This window comes from Amborella trichopoda, chromosome 5, assembly GCF_054954075.1.
Source record: "Amborella trichopoda isolate Santa Cruz 75 chromosome 5, AtrichopodaSantaCruz75HAP2 v2.0, whole genome shotgun sequence".
NCBI classification, from domain to species: domain Eukaryota; kingdom Viridiplantae; phylum Streptophyta; class Magnoliopsida; order Amborellales; family Amborellaceae; genus Amborella; species Amborella trichopoda.
Genome location: NC_142340.1, coordinates 26,335,860 through 26,354,349, shown reverse-complemented (window position 1 = coordinate 26,354,349; position 18,490 = coordinate 26,335,860).

Here is an 18,490-nt window from a genome sequence, read left to right as displayed (position 1 = left end):
GCTTTGGGACCACCGCCATTGGATTTGAAATGGTCGAAAACCCCTAGGGGTCAAGTTTTGACTTAAACAGATGCTCCAAGACAAAGGTATGGGTAGAATACTGAAAAGGGGTAGGCCGCACACTATTCCCGTAAGCCCTCCCTACATGGTCATGACCCCGTCGTAGACCATTGTACCTTACATGATGACGGGTGATTGAGCATTGTTTCTTGACACTGGGTAATGTCTGTCACTCAAGGCGGAGTGGACTCAATGCCTTTACATTTGAAAATCGAGTAGACCATGAAAAAGAACTAAAACAGTAACTCAACTAGCAGATGAACACAAAAAATCCCACACCCAAAAAGGCTCATTATGAACACAAAAAAGTCTTCATAGTAGCATTTGGCACTCATTATGAATTCATTTCATCACTGTTGTTCTCGAGGCCTCGTTTTCTCATATAGTGCATTCATAAGACATCATTCACATATCTTTATGTCACACACCTGAAATCTATCATATGGTATTCACATTTATCACATATCAAGAAAAACCTGAGTGTCGCATGGATATAAAACTGGTGCAGTGACATGTAATAGTGATATGCCCCTCGTAGCATGGACGTAGCTCCTAATCTAGGGGGAGTTTCAGAATGCCTCAAACATGAAACTTTGAGCTTACCCACAGATCATTACAAAGATATTAATTTGAAATAATTTGGGTGTCATTTGATGGGTCTATAGATCAGTGCAATGTGAGCATTGGTTGCTGGAAATTTTCCCTGCAACAGTGTGTGGTGATAGGTTTACGCATTTCGAGGCATAATTCAAAATCCGTGGGGAATATCAAGAACCTCAAAACATGCACCTTTTAGCATATTAATAAACCTTTCCAATGGTGGAATTTTGAATGTTTTTGGCTACCATTTTCTGGGTCAAAAGCACGGCCTAAAGGGGTCCACAGTTGCTGAAATTAGCAGCGACTATGAGCAGTATCGTATCTCGACATCTTGGGCCATATCATTTAATCCATGCACAATTTCATCATGACATAAAAAGTAAACTTGAAGTAGACATACATGTCTTTCATTTGGGACCAATTTGGTCTCATTTGGATACAATTAGCCATCGATCATTTTGATACAAAGGCAGTTACAATTTTGTAAGTTCTTATTCTAAAGTTAACATGCCTGTAAAGAACACTTAGTATATCATGGCCAAGGTACACTTCTGAAACCTTCTTCATATTAACAAGTTTCATAGTGTGCCGTTTCATTTGTTTCCATGAATAAAAAGTTGTTAAAACAGTCATGGGATTTAAACGTGCAAAACTGAAACCCAACCTCATGTCAACCTATTCATACATCACATTTTTCATTCTGTCATTCTATCATCTTACCTATTTCCATATTTGATCTTTACAAAAACCATGGATGCATAGAATCTAAACCCCCTTACCTTAACTCTCATGGTGTCTTTGAATCTCCACTCACGGTCTTCATGGGCTTTCCTTGGCTCCACCAATGGGTTGTCTTCAAGGGGTAGCAGTGAACTTCAAGAGAGAGAGAAAAGTTGAAAAAATGGGAGCGACCCGCATTGTCCAAGGCTTTAAAAGAGAGGATCGTTGAAAAACACTATGGCTGATGCAATCACACATGGGTTTGACACGTACGGAGCGGCGTTGTCAGGTGACAGATGTACGATTTTATCGAACACACACGGTGATGCCCCCTTACACAGCAAGCTCCTTACACAACCAGCGCTGCATCTTCTCTTACACAGTCGGTGCTGCGTCTTTCTTACACAGCCTACACTGTGTCTTCCTTACACAGTCGACGCTGCATCTTTCGTACACAACCGACGCTATGTCTTCTCTTACACAGCCGGCAGCGGGCTTTCAAACACGCGTAGCGACGGTGTAAACACCGTTAGGCCTCTGTCTCACTGGATTGGAAGAAAATTGTGGCCCTTACAGCATCCCCCCTTAAAAGGGATTTTGTCCTCAAAATCATATTAACATTAACAAAAAAGGTGGGGGTATTTCTCCCTAATCTCATCCTCCCATTCCCATGTCGATTCTTCCTATGAATGACATTTCCACGATACCGGGACCAAAGGAATTTCTTTATTGCGTAACACTTGTACCCTCCTATCTAATATCCCAATTGGTTATTCAACATATGTCAAATCTTCCCTGAGCGGATTGGTTCATACTCTAAGACATTGGACAGGTCACGTTGCTATTTCCTCAGCAGTGATATATGGACGACGCTGTCTGGCAAGTTCAGGTGGCAGACCAAGTCGATAAGCCACACTTCCAATTCTTTCCAGGACTTCAAAAGGTCCAATGAATCGTGGGCTAAATTCTTTCCACATGTACTATAGTTTAAGGTCATACAGCTGGACCGTGGTCATGCAATTTAAAGTCATACAATTAGGACCGTGCAGTTTAAGGTCGTGCAACTAGACCTTCGCTACAGCTTAAGGTCATATAGTTTGGACCATAGCGCTGAGCCTTTTAATGTCATGCGGTTAGGACGTGTACTATGGTTTAAGGTTATACATCTGGATCGTGGTCATGCAGTTTAAGGTCATACAACTAAGACCGTGTAGTTTAAGTTCGTGCAACTAGACCTCCACTACAGTTCAAGGTCATGTAGTTTGGACCATGGCTGTGCAGTTTAAGGTTGTGCAAATAGACCATTGCTAGAGTTTAAGGTCATATATTTTGGACCATGGTGCTGAACCTTTTAATGTCATGCGGGTAGGACGTGTACTATGGTTTAAGGTCATACAACTGGACCGTAGTCTTCCAGTTTAATTCATACAACTAGGACTGTGCAGTTAAGGTTGTGCAACTAGACCTCCATTACAATTTAAGGTCATATAGTTTGGATCATTGTTGTGCAATTTAAGGTCGTGCAACTTGACCATCGCTACAGTTTAAGGTCATATAGTTTGGACCATGGTACTGAGACTTTTAACATCATGCAGCTGGGATGTGTATTATAGTTTATGGTCATACATCTTGACCGTGGTTATGTAGTTTAAAGTCATACGACTAGCGTCATGCAGTTTAAGGTCATGCAAGTAGACCTCCACTACAGTTTAAGGTCATATAGTTTGGACCATGGCTATGCAGTTTAAGGTTGTGCAACTAGACCATTGTGTGGGTCACCATGTAGGTGGAGCTCTATGGGGAATAGGTTTGTGGATGGCAATCCGACTCTCTAGAGATAAAATGGTTAATGCCATACACAAGCAGAGGGCTCAGATGGAAATGGTGACCTGATGAAGGATGACACACAGACGCGGTCTTCACTTGGGCTTAGGAGGACAACCTTACTCCCTAGGGTTAAGATAACTTGGGGGTTGAGGGATAGCTCCTAACTCCATTAGGGAAGATAGGTCACAGTTTGGGTGCAACAACCTCGGGATGACAGGTCACGACTTAGGTGCAACCCCACTAAGGATAAATGGTAGGGCACAAAAGACTTCAATCTGGAGTAGATGATAATAGGGTGCTGGAAATACGGCCAGCGCCAAGTGGAGCGATAGTGACTTCTTGGAAATTTTCAACCAGCGCTAAGTTCTCAAAAACACAACTAGAGTTGGGTTGTTAAAGACTCAGTTGATGCTGTGAATAGCCTGTGATATAGTGTGAAGACAACCGACACTAAGTTAACCGATGTTGGGGTCGTTTGGAAACACACCCCACGCTAAGTCAACCCGCGATAGGGTTGTTTTGAAAACGCACCGGACACTAAGTCAATCGGAGCTAGGGTTGTTTGGAAGGTACCCGACGCTAAGTAAATCGTCACTAGGGTTAGGTCAATGAGAGTTACCTCAGGCCTCGAGCCAAAGCCCGACCCGGCTCTTCATCGCTTGGCTTCCGTTGGACACAACTTGAATTCCCAGTTTGTTAGGGGCATTTGAGGGTATGCAGGCTATATAAGTGGGTAAAATCTCGTTTTCCCTCATTTTTCATCAGGGGTAAAAAAAACTTAAGCACAAGTTTTCTTTAACTGTGAGGAGAGAGTGTTCGATTGAAGTTCCGGCGAGTAGCAGGACTTTAGCAAAGTTTTTGCAGGGAATGTTTTCAGCCAACAGTGGGATTCCAGGTAGTTTTTCCAGAGAAGGTTCTCGGTGAAATTTTTGCCAAGAATTTGGCGAAGTTGCTAGAAGAAATTTTTAGCGCAGGGAATTTTCCGGTGAGGGGAAGAGGTTCCGACTGCAGTGGCTTTTAATAGAAAAGGTGGGAAGGGAAATTGTGATCATTTCCACGTGTTTTGGGAGTTTTTCAGGGAGTTTTGAAGTAATTTCTCGGGGATTGTCGCCACTTTTTGACACTGTTAGTGGTGTTGTAGAGGTTTCTGGGAACTTCAAGAAGTTTGCAAAACTTTTCTGTGAGGTACTGGTGTTGTCCAGGCCATAAACATATACGATAATGTTTTTTCGTAGGTTTTTTGACCGTGTATCAGAAGTTTCGATGGGAGACGAACAATTATGAGAGGTGGACCGTTGTGGAAGGCATACAATTTGCAGGAGGTGAACCGTCGTGGAGGTGAATCATCGCAAGGGAGGCGTACGGGACGTGTCGACGATTGTCAGTTGCTTGTGTGTGAGATGATGCTGAAGGACGTGGATATGGTTGTCAACTGGCGCAGCTAATTTTGAGGTGTCACAACTGAGATTCGTGGTACGTGCAAGAGATTCGATCACAGTTGGCGCTGGCCTTGAAAAAGCTTAACCAGCGTTGGGTATTAGCAATCTCAACCGGTGCTGAGTATTGACCATCTTAACGGGATCTGAGTGTTGAAAGACTCAACCGGCACTAGTCGTCTAGCACACAACTAGCACTGGGTGTCAGCAATTCAACCGGCACTGAGTCCTAAAAGACTCAATCGATGCTAGTCATCTGGCATGCAATCGGCGCTGGGTGTTGGCAATTCAACTGGCACTGAGTGCTAAAAGACTCAACTGGCACTAGTCGTCTGGCATGCAACCGGCGCTTGGTGTTGGCAATACAACCGGTGCTAAGCATTTGAAAGACTCAATTGACACTAAGTGTTGTCAAACTCAACCGGCACTGGTCCAATGTCTTAGCAACATTTTTGGAGTAAACCACCAAGCCCTTTATAATGGCTGGTTCTTCTTACCAAATTCCCAATGTAAAGAAGCTTCCAAGAGAGTGAGAGATCGATGTCTGTGATTTATAGGCGAAGTTCTACTTAGGGGTGAGCCCATTTGGCTGACCTAACCAGTGTGCGAGCTAGGGTGGCCCCTTAGTGTCTCTTTAATTATGGACCCTGTTAGTTTCGAAGTGAGGCTAATGATTGCAATATCAATACTGAAGAAGGAATGACACTTCTTCATGGTATGCATCAGAACATAGCTTTTGAGGAGAATTTGCCTACCTTAGGGAAGCGGATGGTATAGGCAAAGGGATTGCTAAGGTGGTTAGGAAAAGGCCTTTGGATTCAAGGGGAGCATCAATACCTGAAGGGATACACTTCTTGGACTGCCAAGGTATTGACGTCTTACAAAAGTACTCTTGAACGTGCTTCGCTATTGGCAATGATCTAGTGTTCGAGCAATTACTATGACCGTTGCTCCAATGAAGTAAGGTATTACTGGAGACATGGAGCCATGTTAGCAATACTTGGCTTCTTGGTCATGGCGAAGAGGGGATCTCTTTGCTAGATCTTCATTTCATTGGAGGCCTCCCGATGATTGGGGCTATGTATGATGAGTTTGTTCCTCCAAACTCAGTCATCCTCGGTGGTGTTAATTTGAGGGATGAAGAGCCACCTGCCAGCCTTCAAAAGATCTTGAGGCCTACCAGTTGATTGTCGGCCGATCTAACAATGGTAGGGTCACCTTTACAGAATGGGTGATCTTCTTTTGTGGGGATTATCCCGAGGGCGGTCAGGGTACTCCGAAGGAGAAAGGGAAGGCTGTCGAAAAGGAGATGCTTCCCATATATCAACTTGAGACTGACGATGACCGTTTCTTCTTGGCTGCATACTTGGCCTTACTCCTATGCAAATTCGTGCTTCCTGGCGTGGGGGATGGCATTCGTCTAGCCGTACTGTATGTGGCTTGTGACATGGCCCGAGGGCGTGAGTACGCTCTTGCTCAACCAGTCTTGTGCAACATATACCATGACTTTAGGGGCCATCTCCCGTGGAAAGGCCTACAGGGGAAAAGAGGGACGAAGTGGTATTGTTTGAGGAGAGGCTTTTCTGAAGGATTTCAAGACTCCATTCCCTATGCATTACGTGTACGGGTGGCTAGGGGCTTATTTCCATGATACGTACATCATGCATCAGTGTTCGGGAGATAAGTTGTGGCCCTTCTTGATGAGGATTGCCAACTAGAGGGACATCTTCCAGACTCTAGGGGAGGCTCGGGGTCTCTTTGGGAATGATTCTCTGAACATGAGGAGGGTCCCTTTTCCGGTCGGGAGCTTCACCGACCGTGATTTCATCGATGAGTTGGGGAAGGAGCTAAACAATGCTCCAACAACTATTAAGGAACTCATGTTCATCCTGTGCATTAGAGGGGGAGTCTTACCCTATCGGAATCTGTACAATGCCAGGTTAGAGGGTTATTTCCCTCACCGCTTCGCTCATCAACACGGGCTTAATCAAGGTTGCGCCTTCTCAGTATTCTTCGAAAAGCACCGGAGTAAGGTGATCAAGGGGAAGACGGAAGATTTGGGAACTTTCTGTGAGTGTTGGCTGCCAGAGCATATACGGACCGCTTGGTCCATGTGTCTAGAGATGACAGAAACCGACAAATACATCATACCTCACTTTGGCAGAAGGGTACGATGAAGGCCTATGTGAACTGGTGGAGAATCACCAGTAAGGGATATTGGGATAAAGATCACCCCTAGAAAAGGGTGAACAGTAACTGGTGGGAGGATACCAGGAAAAGGAGACTAGTGGAAGCTCTAGCTCCTGATACGGTGTTTGTTTTGGATTATCCCTCCAACTGGTGGGCTTTGGGGCTTCCACGTGAAATAGCAGCTAATGAGGCCTCGCTAGAATTCCTTGTAATGAAGACAAAGACTGAGAGGGTTTTCGACAATCTCAGTTCCATCTTTGAATGGGATAAGGGGCGACGAGTTCCTCATTATGCGAAGCGTCCCCCGCAGGATTTGAATGCCCTCATTAGGAGTGGTCTCCATAGTAATTTAGCTAAAGGGTCTTCTCAAGGAGATGGATCAGAAGCGGTTTCTACTTCAGGATGGGGAAAGAAAAGAAAGGGCTCAACTGGTGCTGATACTCATGCCCCGCCATCAGTTAGTGGGCGTATTCGGAGGCGCAAGAGTGCCAAGCTTATTATGGAGTCAGAATCAGAAGGTAGCTCTTCCTCTTTTGATCTTTCAATAACTACTCCGATATCACCTTTTTCTCTCTCTAGACCACCGTCTGCTTCTCCTGAATTGTTTTCTTTTTCTTCAAAAACTAAGGCAGACGATTCTGACCATTTTGAATCTATTGTCATTGCTTCTGATTGGGTGATGACTTCAAATCTTGGGGAGGTTCCCTTGAGTCCCGGGATAGTTTCAGAGTCACAGGGGCTATAACAACTGCTTCAGATAGGGGCTCCGATGTTGATGCGGCGCCCATATGATGGTATGGGCACCAACAATCTTCAGTCCCCTTAGCAAGGCGACGAGGCTGCCTTGCTTGCTTTAGAGTGATTATGCCTTCCCGAAGCATTATAATGAAGAAGGCATAAAGGATATCAGGCATTTCATCTTCCTCTTGAATGGTTACGACATGAGAGGCCTCGGCAGCCCCGAAGGCTCTCTTTAAGTCTTCAAGCTTTATCTAACCCTTCAGAATCAAGGCCTTGATAATATCCTTCAGTGTGTAGCCGTCATCTATAGGATGATTAATCCTCCGATGGTAGGCACAATAATTCGCCTGAGTGTCAAGGCTTGGTTGCTCAAAGAATTTTGTTTCTGGAAGCTGGATCATATTCTGTTCCAATGATAACCGGAACAGTATAGGGACCCATTCCTTCTTGAAGGTGTAGACCTTATTCCTGTGCCTGGTGAAATAATCACCCCGATCAAGGTTGGCTAGTGGGGGTACCTGATTGTATGATTGTTGTTGCTTGGGTCTTACCTTCACTGTGCTTAATCCTTTATAGAGGTCCAAAGTTTGGGAGGGAGCCTTCTTTGAATCAGTGACCATAACGGCCGCATTGATTATCCTTTCTATTTGCTGCCCGTTGTGTTATTTTGAGAGTTACCATTGCCCCGGTTGTTTGCTGAACTTGTAGATGGTTGTTGTGCCGCACCATGGTGGCATGATAGACTTTTTATGTGGACTGATTTGGAGATCAACTCTGACCTAGAGGTCATATTAAAGGCCTCGACATGTAGAGAAATTTTGGGTCGCATGTTCCACACGCAAGTTTGGACTGCTTCCTTCTCAAGTATAGGGTTATGATGGCGAGAAGTCAAGTTTCTGCATCTTGATATGAATTTATCCACGAGCTCATCGCGGTCTGGAGTCTGGGTGAGAAGTTCAATGGTTTGAACCTCTCTCTCGTGCCCATAGAAGTGTTGATAGAACAGTTTCTCCATCTCCTCCCATGTATGCACTGAGTTTGGAGGAAGTCAGGCAAACAATTGGAATGTTGGACCATCAAGGGTCTCAATGAACTGTCTGAGAAGAAGTCTCTCGTCATCCACTGTTTCCCAACATGCTACCTGGAAGTGAGCAATATGTTGGTTTAGGGACGTGGTTCCACTGAATAGAGAAAACTTCCCTTTTTTATAGTCTTGGGGAAACAGGACCTGATCAATATAGGAGAGGTAAGGTCTTTGATAAGGCATTGTGCCCTGTATCCTTAGGATTTGTCTGTTCTTTAGGCTATGGGTGACCATATCGTCAATGTTTATATGAGAGATGGGATGGGGGATAGAATTGTCCAGTGAGGTAGAAGGAGGGGGTTTCCTTGGAGGTGCACCATCAAAGTGATGGGAATTGAACTCATGGTTAACTGACTGTCATGCAACGTTGATACGATCGATATTTTTTAGCATCGTGAGAACCATATCCTCGAACTTGTTTATGCGCTCTTCTTGTTATTGCCGGGCTCGCTTACGACTATTGATCATTTAACTATGGAGGTCAACGTTAATGGCAACAGAGGGCATGCGAACCTGACGGGTTGTATGTGGTAGGTTAGTTAGTAGGGGGCCAGTATGCCCTGACTGAACTCGGCTCTTTTATGTTGATCTTGTTTTGTTCGGCTTCGGACGGTCTTGAGATCATGGATGCTGAGCGACTGGGTCCTTTTCTACAACAGTAACCACATCACAGGGCTCATGAAGCTCTTCTTTAGACTTCATCATCTGAAGGGGGTAGAAGGGATTCAGGCGTAGAGGGTCCTCAAAATTGTTTGTTTTGACTGCCTTGGTCACCTCCCTAGTCAAAATTTGTAGACCCCTATCGCATTTAGTCTTGAGGGTTTGATGGACCTCCCACTAAAACTGTGATCTAGGTCACTGCTGGTCAGCTCTTCTTGCACAGGAGAGAGATGTCTCCATTAGGTGCAGTAATAGATGAAGGACTCGATCTTCCATCAGGTTCATGCCTTGAGGTCTCTTGTGGGCTCAAGAGCCAAGACCAAAGTGATGGGGCTGGTTCAGAATGGTACTCTTAGGGAAAACCTTCAAGTACCATGGCTGAAGAGGCTTGCTCAATGAAGAAGGAGAAGGTCAGAGCAGGGTTGACTCATGAGGAGACCTGAGTCAAGGGTGAGAGGGCATCTGTGATGGCGACACGTGTTGTCCCCTCGAAGAAGGGTTACAGGAGACCTGAGGGTCAACCCGGGCTTGAGCAAGTGTTTGCAAGGGAACAGGTAGATGCCTACCCATTATAGGGTGCACTTGTGTGTGCAGAGTAAGAGGAAGAAAAGATCGTCTCCTGTGTACTCGGGTTGGCGTGGCAATGGCATTGCCCCCAGCAGTGCAATGCATATGAGTAGCATGGGTAAGATTTGGCCCTAAAAGGTTCTATCTTGAACTTGATCTCGAGGTAACAAGAGGGTTGCCTCGAGGTGTGGCTCGAGTGGGTAACCCACGAGCCTTGTGCTGTGTGTGAGGGGTGGAGACTGTGCGGTTTCCACCTCGACGTGATGAGCCTCTAGAGATAGAGTGCAATGGTGAAGAAATGTGAGGGGTACCCTTATGGTGACCCACAGAAGCAATGGCAGCTCTTTTGCCTTTTGCAGAAAGGAATTGGGCAGCCTTCCGACGTACCTCGGAAACACGATGCTGTGTGGGGAAAAAAAAGTGTTGTCGATGCAGGGCGCCTTGTTGGAGTTTCCACCAGAGCGAGGAGATGGGGAGTGAGGGATTTTTAGGTCCCACCTCATGCCGGTCCAGGTTAACACCTGGGAGCTAAACAAGGGCTCTTTGGTCAAGAGGATGGATGGGAACAAAGTTGAAGGAACTTGTTTCCTAAGGCAACTCTAGAATACCAGGATAAGAAAATCCCCGATCCGGATAAATGGGTTACAGAACCCGCAGGCCATAATAAAGTGTGTGAAGACAATAAAAGCAGATAATAAAAGAAGAAAAAAACCAAACAAGAACGATCCGACTAAGGGGTAGTAAGTCCCCAGTGGAGTCGCCAAGCTAGTTAGGTGCCTCGATCTCGCCCTTCCGATTCTTTTGGGATCGGGCAGCACATGTCTTGGGTTTCGAGAGAAGACCTGGAACATTTTTAAGATTGCTCTCTTGGGAACCCTGTTTGAAAACGAGGGAAAGTGTTACCAACCGATAAGAGAGGAATTTTAAGGTGGGTTCGAGACTTACTCGGGCTGACTCACGTGGGCGCCCTCTTAGATCATGAAGAAAGCCCCCCAATAATAAAACATGTTCGGAATCACCTCCCATGGATTGTATTCTTCTTGTTTTCTGCTTTTTTGCAATCACACACATATATGGCAAAGGTTATAAAATAGGTGGGTCAGACCTCACCCTTTTCCTCTTTGATGAACGTACACAAGCATGCGCATTCAAAAAGAAGAAGAGAAGAAATATAGTGGAGAGAAGATTTCCAGTAACCTAGAGGATCAAAGTGGTTACTAGGCTGATGGGTGATTGGCCTGATGTGGTAATAAACAGGCTCAATAACTATGATTGGCTCACAGGATTACTACTAGAGGTCGTTACCAATACCTACCAATTAGGCACGATGGTCAGTCTGTCGTGGTAATAAAACGGGCCAAGTAACCTTGGCACAACAACATTACGGTTAGAGGACAGGACTACCATGAGAGGCTAATCTCAATCCCTCTGAGTTGAACGAAAGAGTAGCAGAATTAAGACTATGAGGAGAGAATAAGAAGAGAAGAAGAGAAAGAAAGAAGGAGGGAGAAGAAAGGAAGAGAAGAGTATGACAGATGAGAGAATAAAGGAGATAGAGGGAAGGAAGCCGCAATTAGGGTTAAGCATTGCCGACTGTGTTTAAAAGGAAGAGAGAGAAATTCAATCGACACTAGGCTTCACCTATTGACAAGAGAAGAGAGAGAAAACCAATCGGTGCTAAGTCTCATCGATTAACAGAGGAAGGGAGAGAACCAGTGGATGCTAGGTCTCGTCGACTAATAGAAGAAGAGAGAGAAAACCAGTCGACACTAAGTCACACCGACTGAGAGAGGAAGGGAGAGAAAACCAATCGACGCTAGGTCTTACCGACTGATAGGAGAGGAGAGAGAATATCAGTCAGTGTTAAGTTTTATCGACTAATAAAAGAAGAGATATCGATTGACAGACACAAGGAGAGAGAAAACCAATCGACATTAGGTTTCGTCGACTGACAGGGGAAGGAGAAAACGAACCAGCACTATGCCTCGCTAATTGTGACGGGAGAAAACCAACCGGCGCTAAGCCTTGTCAATTGTGACAGAAGGAGAAAACCAACCAGCATTAGGCCTCACAATTTGCATTAAAATAGGACAGATGGAGATAGAGATGAGAAGAAGAGAGAGAAAGAGATAGAGATGAGAAGGAGTTAGAGATGTGAAGAGAGCAGAGAGAAAGAAGAGAGAAAGAGAGGAGAGAGAAAGAGATAGAGATGAGAAGGAGATAGAGATGAGAAAGGAGGAGAGAGAAAGGGAGAGGAAAGAGAGAGAAAGAGGGGAGGAAAGAGGAAGAGAGGAGAGAGAAAGAAGAGAGAGAAAGATGGGAGGATAGAGAAAGAGGGTAGGAGAGATAAAGTTACCTGCCTAAAGGGTACCAGCTCATTTCTTCTCTCTCTTCTCACCCTCTCCAAGACATCCTCACAAACTCAAGTACGAATGGAAATTTATTGAATCAATCCAAAAATGAACCGAAGGACCTTGCAATTTAGCTTTGCATGTTTTTGTAGAATTGGGCTAAAACGTGCGTGTAAGCCTAAAAACTAGCTAGATTGAAGATAATTGTAATTTAATTGAATTTAAAGAAATGGGTGCAAAAAGACTGTTTTTCCCCAGCCAATAATGTGTGGAATTTCAAAACAATCCCTACTGCTGCCCTAGCACTTGTGTGACCTTCTGTGGCTGACTCGAGGTTGTTCTGATGCTCGTTTAGTCGAAAGATTATTGTTTTCTTATAGGGTTCGACATGACTATCATTTTAATACCAACTTCGAACCATGAATCATGTTTTTGAGGCATGATCATGAGACTTGAATCTTGAATGAATCTTGAAAACTTCGAATCAATTGTGTGCTCATTCCTTAATGTTTCTTCATAGTTTCTTCATTGACTCACACTGAGCATACCGTGACGATCATGTTGCAATGAACATAGCTTGATTTCGTGTCCAGATGAAGACTTTGTTGTCTTGAGTTTTTTATCGGAATCTTGAAATCCAGCGACAGGAATTTAAAAAACCTTTGACACGTTCATGTGAAATCCTACCATTCATCATACGCAAGGTTCAGATCAGAGACAGCCTCAAACCTCACGCACATAATGCAATTGGTTTCGTGTCGATTGGGCATGCGAGCATCATGATCTGGCTGCTTGAACAAGGCGTGCCGCTGGTGAATTTTCTGCAACCTCCTAAAAGGATCAGCGACTTTTATTTAGTTTTTATCTCTGCTTGGGCACCATCATGGTGCGTACTACATTCGAATTGTTTGTCTTGATGAGACGAACATGCTTATCAAATTTGGGAGCGATCTGACGTGTAACGAGTGAGATATAGGCCTCGAAAGTGGCTGCTCGTGACTGTAAAAATAGTCACCTTTAATGGTGTTTTGGTGCAGTGAGGCCACACGGGAATAGTGTGTGGCCTGCCCATTTTTAGTCCTTTACTCATAACTTTGTCCTGGAGTGTCCATTTAAGTCAAAACTTGAATCATAGGGGTTTTTGACCGTGCCAGATCTAATGGCGATGGTCCCACAACTGTTTGATGCACCAAAAGTATAGCTCTACTTATAGGGTCCATTTCAAGGTGCTAGAGACCGATTTTGCTGAAATTGTTTCTTTGCGTTCACTGCCTTAGACATGTCTGACTACGATGAAATCAGAAGGTGGCCTTTTGAAGTTCTGATGAAGATCTTGACCAGTTCTGGGGCCATTCTGAGATTGTCGAGAATTTCCAGCATTTTGGTAGGCTTTATTTGCTTGCTTCCTACCAGAGACCAAGGCGCTGAAAAATACATTCAAACACTACCGATGAGTGCCCACCATGTAGTGGTCAATATCAATATAAATAGTGGCCATTCATCATAGTATCATAACAGTATCCACTACCGGTGAGTGTCCCACCGCGTAGTGGTCAATATCAATATAAACAATAGTCATTCATCACAGTATCATAACGATATCCACTACCGGTGAGTGTCCCACCACGTAGTGGTCAATATCAATATAGACATTGGCCACTCATCATGTTCAAGCATTCGATTCATTGACAGTAGTCGATGTCTCATACAGATGAATCACATTTCATCCTAACACCAAAGCATATAGCAAAAGATATTTATCTTAGAAGCTTTTATGGGACATTTACACATAAGTCTTCGCAGTAGCATTTGGCACTCATTATGAATTCATTGCATCACTATTGTACTCGAGGTCTCTCTTTCTCACATTGTGTAGTCAAAAGACATCATTCACATATCTTTATGTCATACACCTGAAATCTATCATATGGTATTCACATTTATCACATATAGAGAAAAAACATAGTTTTGCATGGATATAAAATTGGTGCAGTCTCATGCCCCTCTTAGCGAGGGAATAGCTCCCAATCTAAGGGGAGTTTCAGAATACCTCAAACATGAAACTTTGAGCTTACCTATAGATCATTGTAAAGATTATAATTTGAAAGAATTTGAGTGTCATTTGATGGGTCTATAGCTCAGTGCAAGGTGAGCATTAGTTGCTGGAAATTTTCCCTGCAATAGTGTGCGGTGATATGTTCGCACATTTCAGGGCATAATTCAAAATTCGTGGAGAATTTCAAGAACCTCGAAACATGCAACTTTGAGCACATTCACAGACCTTTGCAATTGTGGCAATTAAAAGTTGTTGGATACAATTTTCTGGGTCAAAATCATGGCCCAAAGAGGTCTACTATTGCTGAAATTAGCAACGACAGTCAGCGGTGTTGTATCTCGACATCTAGGGCCATATATTTTAGTCCATGCACAATTTCATCATGACATAAAAAGTAAACATGGAATAGACATACATGTCTTTCATTTGGGACCAATTTGGCCTCATTTAGATGGCATTGGCCATTGATCATTTTGATACAAAAACAATCACAGTTCTGTAAATTCTTATTATAGAGTTTACATGTCTTTAAAGAAGACTTAGTATATCACGGCCAACGTACACTTGTGGAACCTTGTTCATAGTGAGTTGTTCATGAGTTCCCATGAATAACAAGTGGTTAAAATAGTCATGGCATTTAGAAGTGAAAAACTGAAATTCCAACATACATCACATTTTTCGTTCTGTCATTCTATCGTCTTATTTATTTCCATATTTGATCTTTACAAAAACTATGGATGCATAGAAGCTAAACCCCCTTACCTTAAATCTCACGGTGTCTTCGAATCCCCACTCACAGTCTTCATGGGCCTTCCTTGACTCCACGAGTGCGTTGTCTTCGAGGGTCAATAGTTAACTTTAAGAGAGAGAGAAAAGTTGAGAAAATGGGAGAGACCCGTGTTGCCCAAGGCTTAGAAAGAGAGGGTGGTTGGAAACCACTGTGGCTGACGTAATCACATGCGGCTCTGACATGTACGTAGCGATGTTGCTAGGTGACAGATGTATGATTTGATCAAACACACACAGCGATGCCCCATTACACAGCTGGCGGTGCATCTTCCTCAGACAGCCGGTGGTGCGAGTTCCTTACACAGCCGGCGTTGCGTCTTCCTTACACAGTCGGCGCTGCATCTTCTCATACATAACTGGCATTGTGTCTTCCTCACACAGTCGGTGTTGTATCTTCCTTACACAGCCGATGTTGTGTCTTTCGTACACAATTGACGTTGTGTCTTCCTTACACAACTGGCACTACGTCTTCTCTTACACAACCAGTGGTGGGCTCTCAAACACGTGGCAACACTCCAAATGGTGCTACGCCTCTGTCTCATTCTCCCTCACTGTGCGTGTCACTAGATTGGGAGAAATTTTTATTACAATCTGACAGGTCTAAGGCAGTGCAGACAAAGAAACAATTTCAGAAAAATCATCCTCTTACACCCTGAAATGGACCCCATAACTAGAACTCTATTTTCGGAGCATCAAACAATTGTGGAACCACTGCCATTGGATCCGAAACGATCTAAAACCCATAGGAGTCAAGTTTCGACTTACCAGATGCTCCATGACAAAGGTATGGGTAGAATACTGAAAAGGGGTAGGTCGCACATTGTCACACCCCAAGAATTTACAATACTGTTATTTCAGAGATGTGATAGACAAACATATATACATCTATTGATAGGACAAATTTACAGTGGCGAATTCTTACAAGGTAACAAAGGAAAGTTAAGCTAGCACAACAACAATATCTTCCAGAGTCGATCCCGACGAGCATTCAAAATGAAACCGCAGTTATCCTGAAAAATGTTTATCATAGTTTGATGAGTTTGGCTACTCAGTAAGTGATCATCATAATCCTAAAAATAGTCATGGTTGAAAGGTATCAATATTTTCAAAAAGGAGATCTAATAACAGAAATGCATCAACAGTTTCACCTTCAATAAATGCATAATTAAGTATAAACCGAATAATTGAAATACATATAACACTTTAACGGCAGTGCATAATTCAAAGGATTTCAAAAAATACCCTACTGGCGTCCCAAGTAGGTCACCTATATACCCCATCAGTGTCAAGATGGGTCCACTTAATCCCTATCGGCATCCCAGATAGATCCACTTAATCACTGCAGGTTCACTTATACCTCACTGGCGTACCGGATGAGTCCACTTATTCCCTACTGGCATTCCGGATAAGTCCACTTATACTGCACCGGCGAACCGAATGAGTCCACCTGCATACTTAAAATATTTCTAAATCTCTTTAAACATCCGAAAGCAGCAATATCATGTACTCAACATATCACTGAAACCACTAATATGAATTTTACTGAAACCATTAATAACAGTTGCTTTTAATAACATTTCAAAAATAACCAGTCAAATATTTTGGGCTCAAATTTAGAAAGGTAGCAGTTCGTAAAGACATTCTAACATAATTGCTAATGTATAAAAAAAGTCTTATAGAAATTCAAGAATACGGAATTATCACAATTTATAGAATGTCAATTCGCAAATAAACATTTCACAGACAATGCTATAATCAATTGCAAAAATATCAGTTTTCAGATAATAAGGCAGTCATTTGCACATGAATTTTACAATGTCTAAATATAAAAAAAGCAGTAGAAAGAAATCTCACAATTCTAGTAAAAGCAAAATTATCACATTTATTTCTAATAATTTTACAGTATCTAAAATTTTCTAACAATAGACAAGAAAAATAAATAAATTTATTTCTAATAATTTACAACATTTAAAATTTATAACATAGATACAATATCACAATTTTATTAAAAAGATTATTTTTCAAAATAAAGAGGTCGCTTGTGCATAAAACTTATCGTGCCTAAAATTCATGATAATAAGCGGAAGTAATTATTTCATTTCATTTTTAAAAATAACGGATTATTTTTCGAGAAAATGAAGTCACTTACATTAACTTGGGGAAGCGTCAGTTCCATCTCACACAAAAACATCGGTACTTTCTTCAGAGACTCGATGTGAATGACGAATCTTTTCCTGGGAAAGAAAGCATATAAAATCAACTTAACTAGAATTGTGACCTTATACAAATCGTCTGTTTGTAATTGGCTCTCGTGGCCCAACATCCTTATAGGCTCAAAAGTAAAAGGTAGATTTTAAGCGATGAAAAACAAAATTCACAAAGGGACGAAATTTGGAAGAGAAATTTGGACGAGATGTAAATTTTGCTGTGCTAGAATCAATGAGATGGGTAATGATTTGTGCAAATTTGGAGGACAAACTTGCGAAGAGAATTTTTGCTACACATCATGCAAGCTTTGCTGTGTAGGACGAAGATACAAATTCGGAAGAGAAACTTGGACGGGATCAATGTGAAAAGAAGGTTGACAAATATGAAATGAAAAAACAGGATATGTAAAGAAAGGGAGAGTTTAGTGTTTCCAGAGAGAGAGAGAGAAAAAGGCGTATAAAAAAGAAACACCTCAATGCAAGGTGTCGATTAAAGGAGTGTTATTGTAAAACTTTAAGGTGGTGGACCTAAGGTCCACCCAAGTCAATTTGAACCGTCAAATATATTAACAATAATATCTTTTATTTATTATTAATACAAAAGCAATAATTACTTAACGGTATATTAGTATTATTATTATTATTATCATTAGTAATATATACTTATTATTTTATTTATTTCTTTTATTTATTTTTATTTGTTTTGTATTTATTCCTGTTAACACCATTAATGTTATTTTTATTATTATTATATACATATACATATATATATATATATATATATATATATATATATATATATATATATATATATATATATTAAAGTTTAGGATTGTTACATTCTTCCCCCCTTAAAAAAATTTAGTCCTCTAAATTTATGTGCCTTATTACTGAAAGAAATAGGGATATTTTTCTCTTATATCGTCTTCTCGTTCCCAAGTCGACTCTTCTCTTGAATGGTACTGCCATAATACACGGACCAAAAGAATCTCCTTCTTGCGCAACACTTGTTCCCTTCTATCCAGTATCAAAATTTGCTGCTCAATGAAAGATAGGTTCTTCTTGATCGGTAAAGGTTCATATTTCAAGATATGGGATGGGTCGGGCTGATATTTTCGTAGTGAAGATACATGAAAGACATTATGGACATTTGCCAATTTGGGTGGTAAGTCAAGTCTACAAGCGACACCTCCGATTCTTTC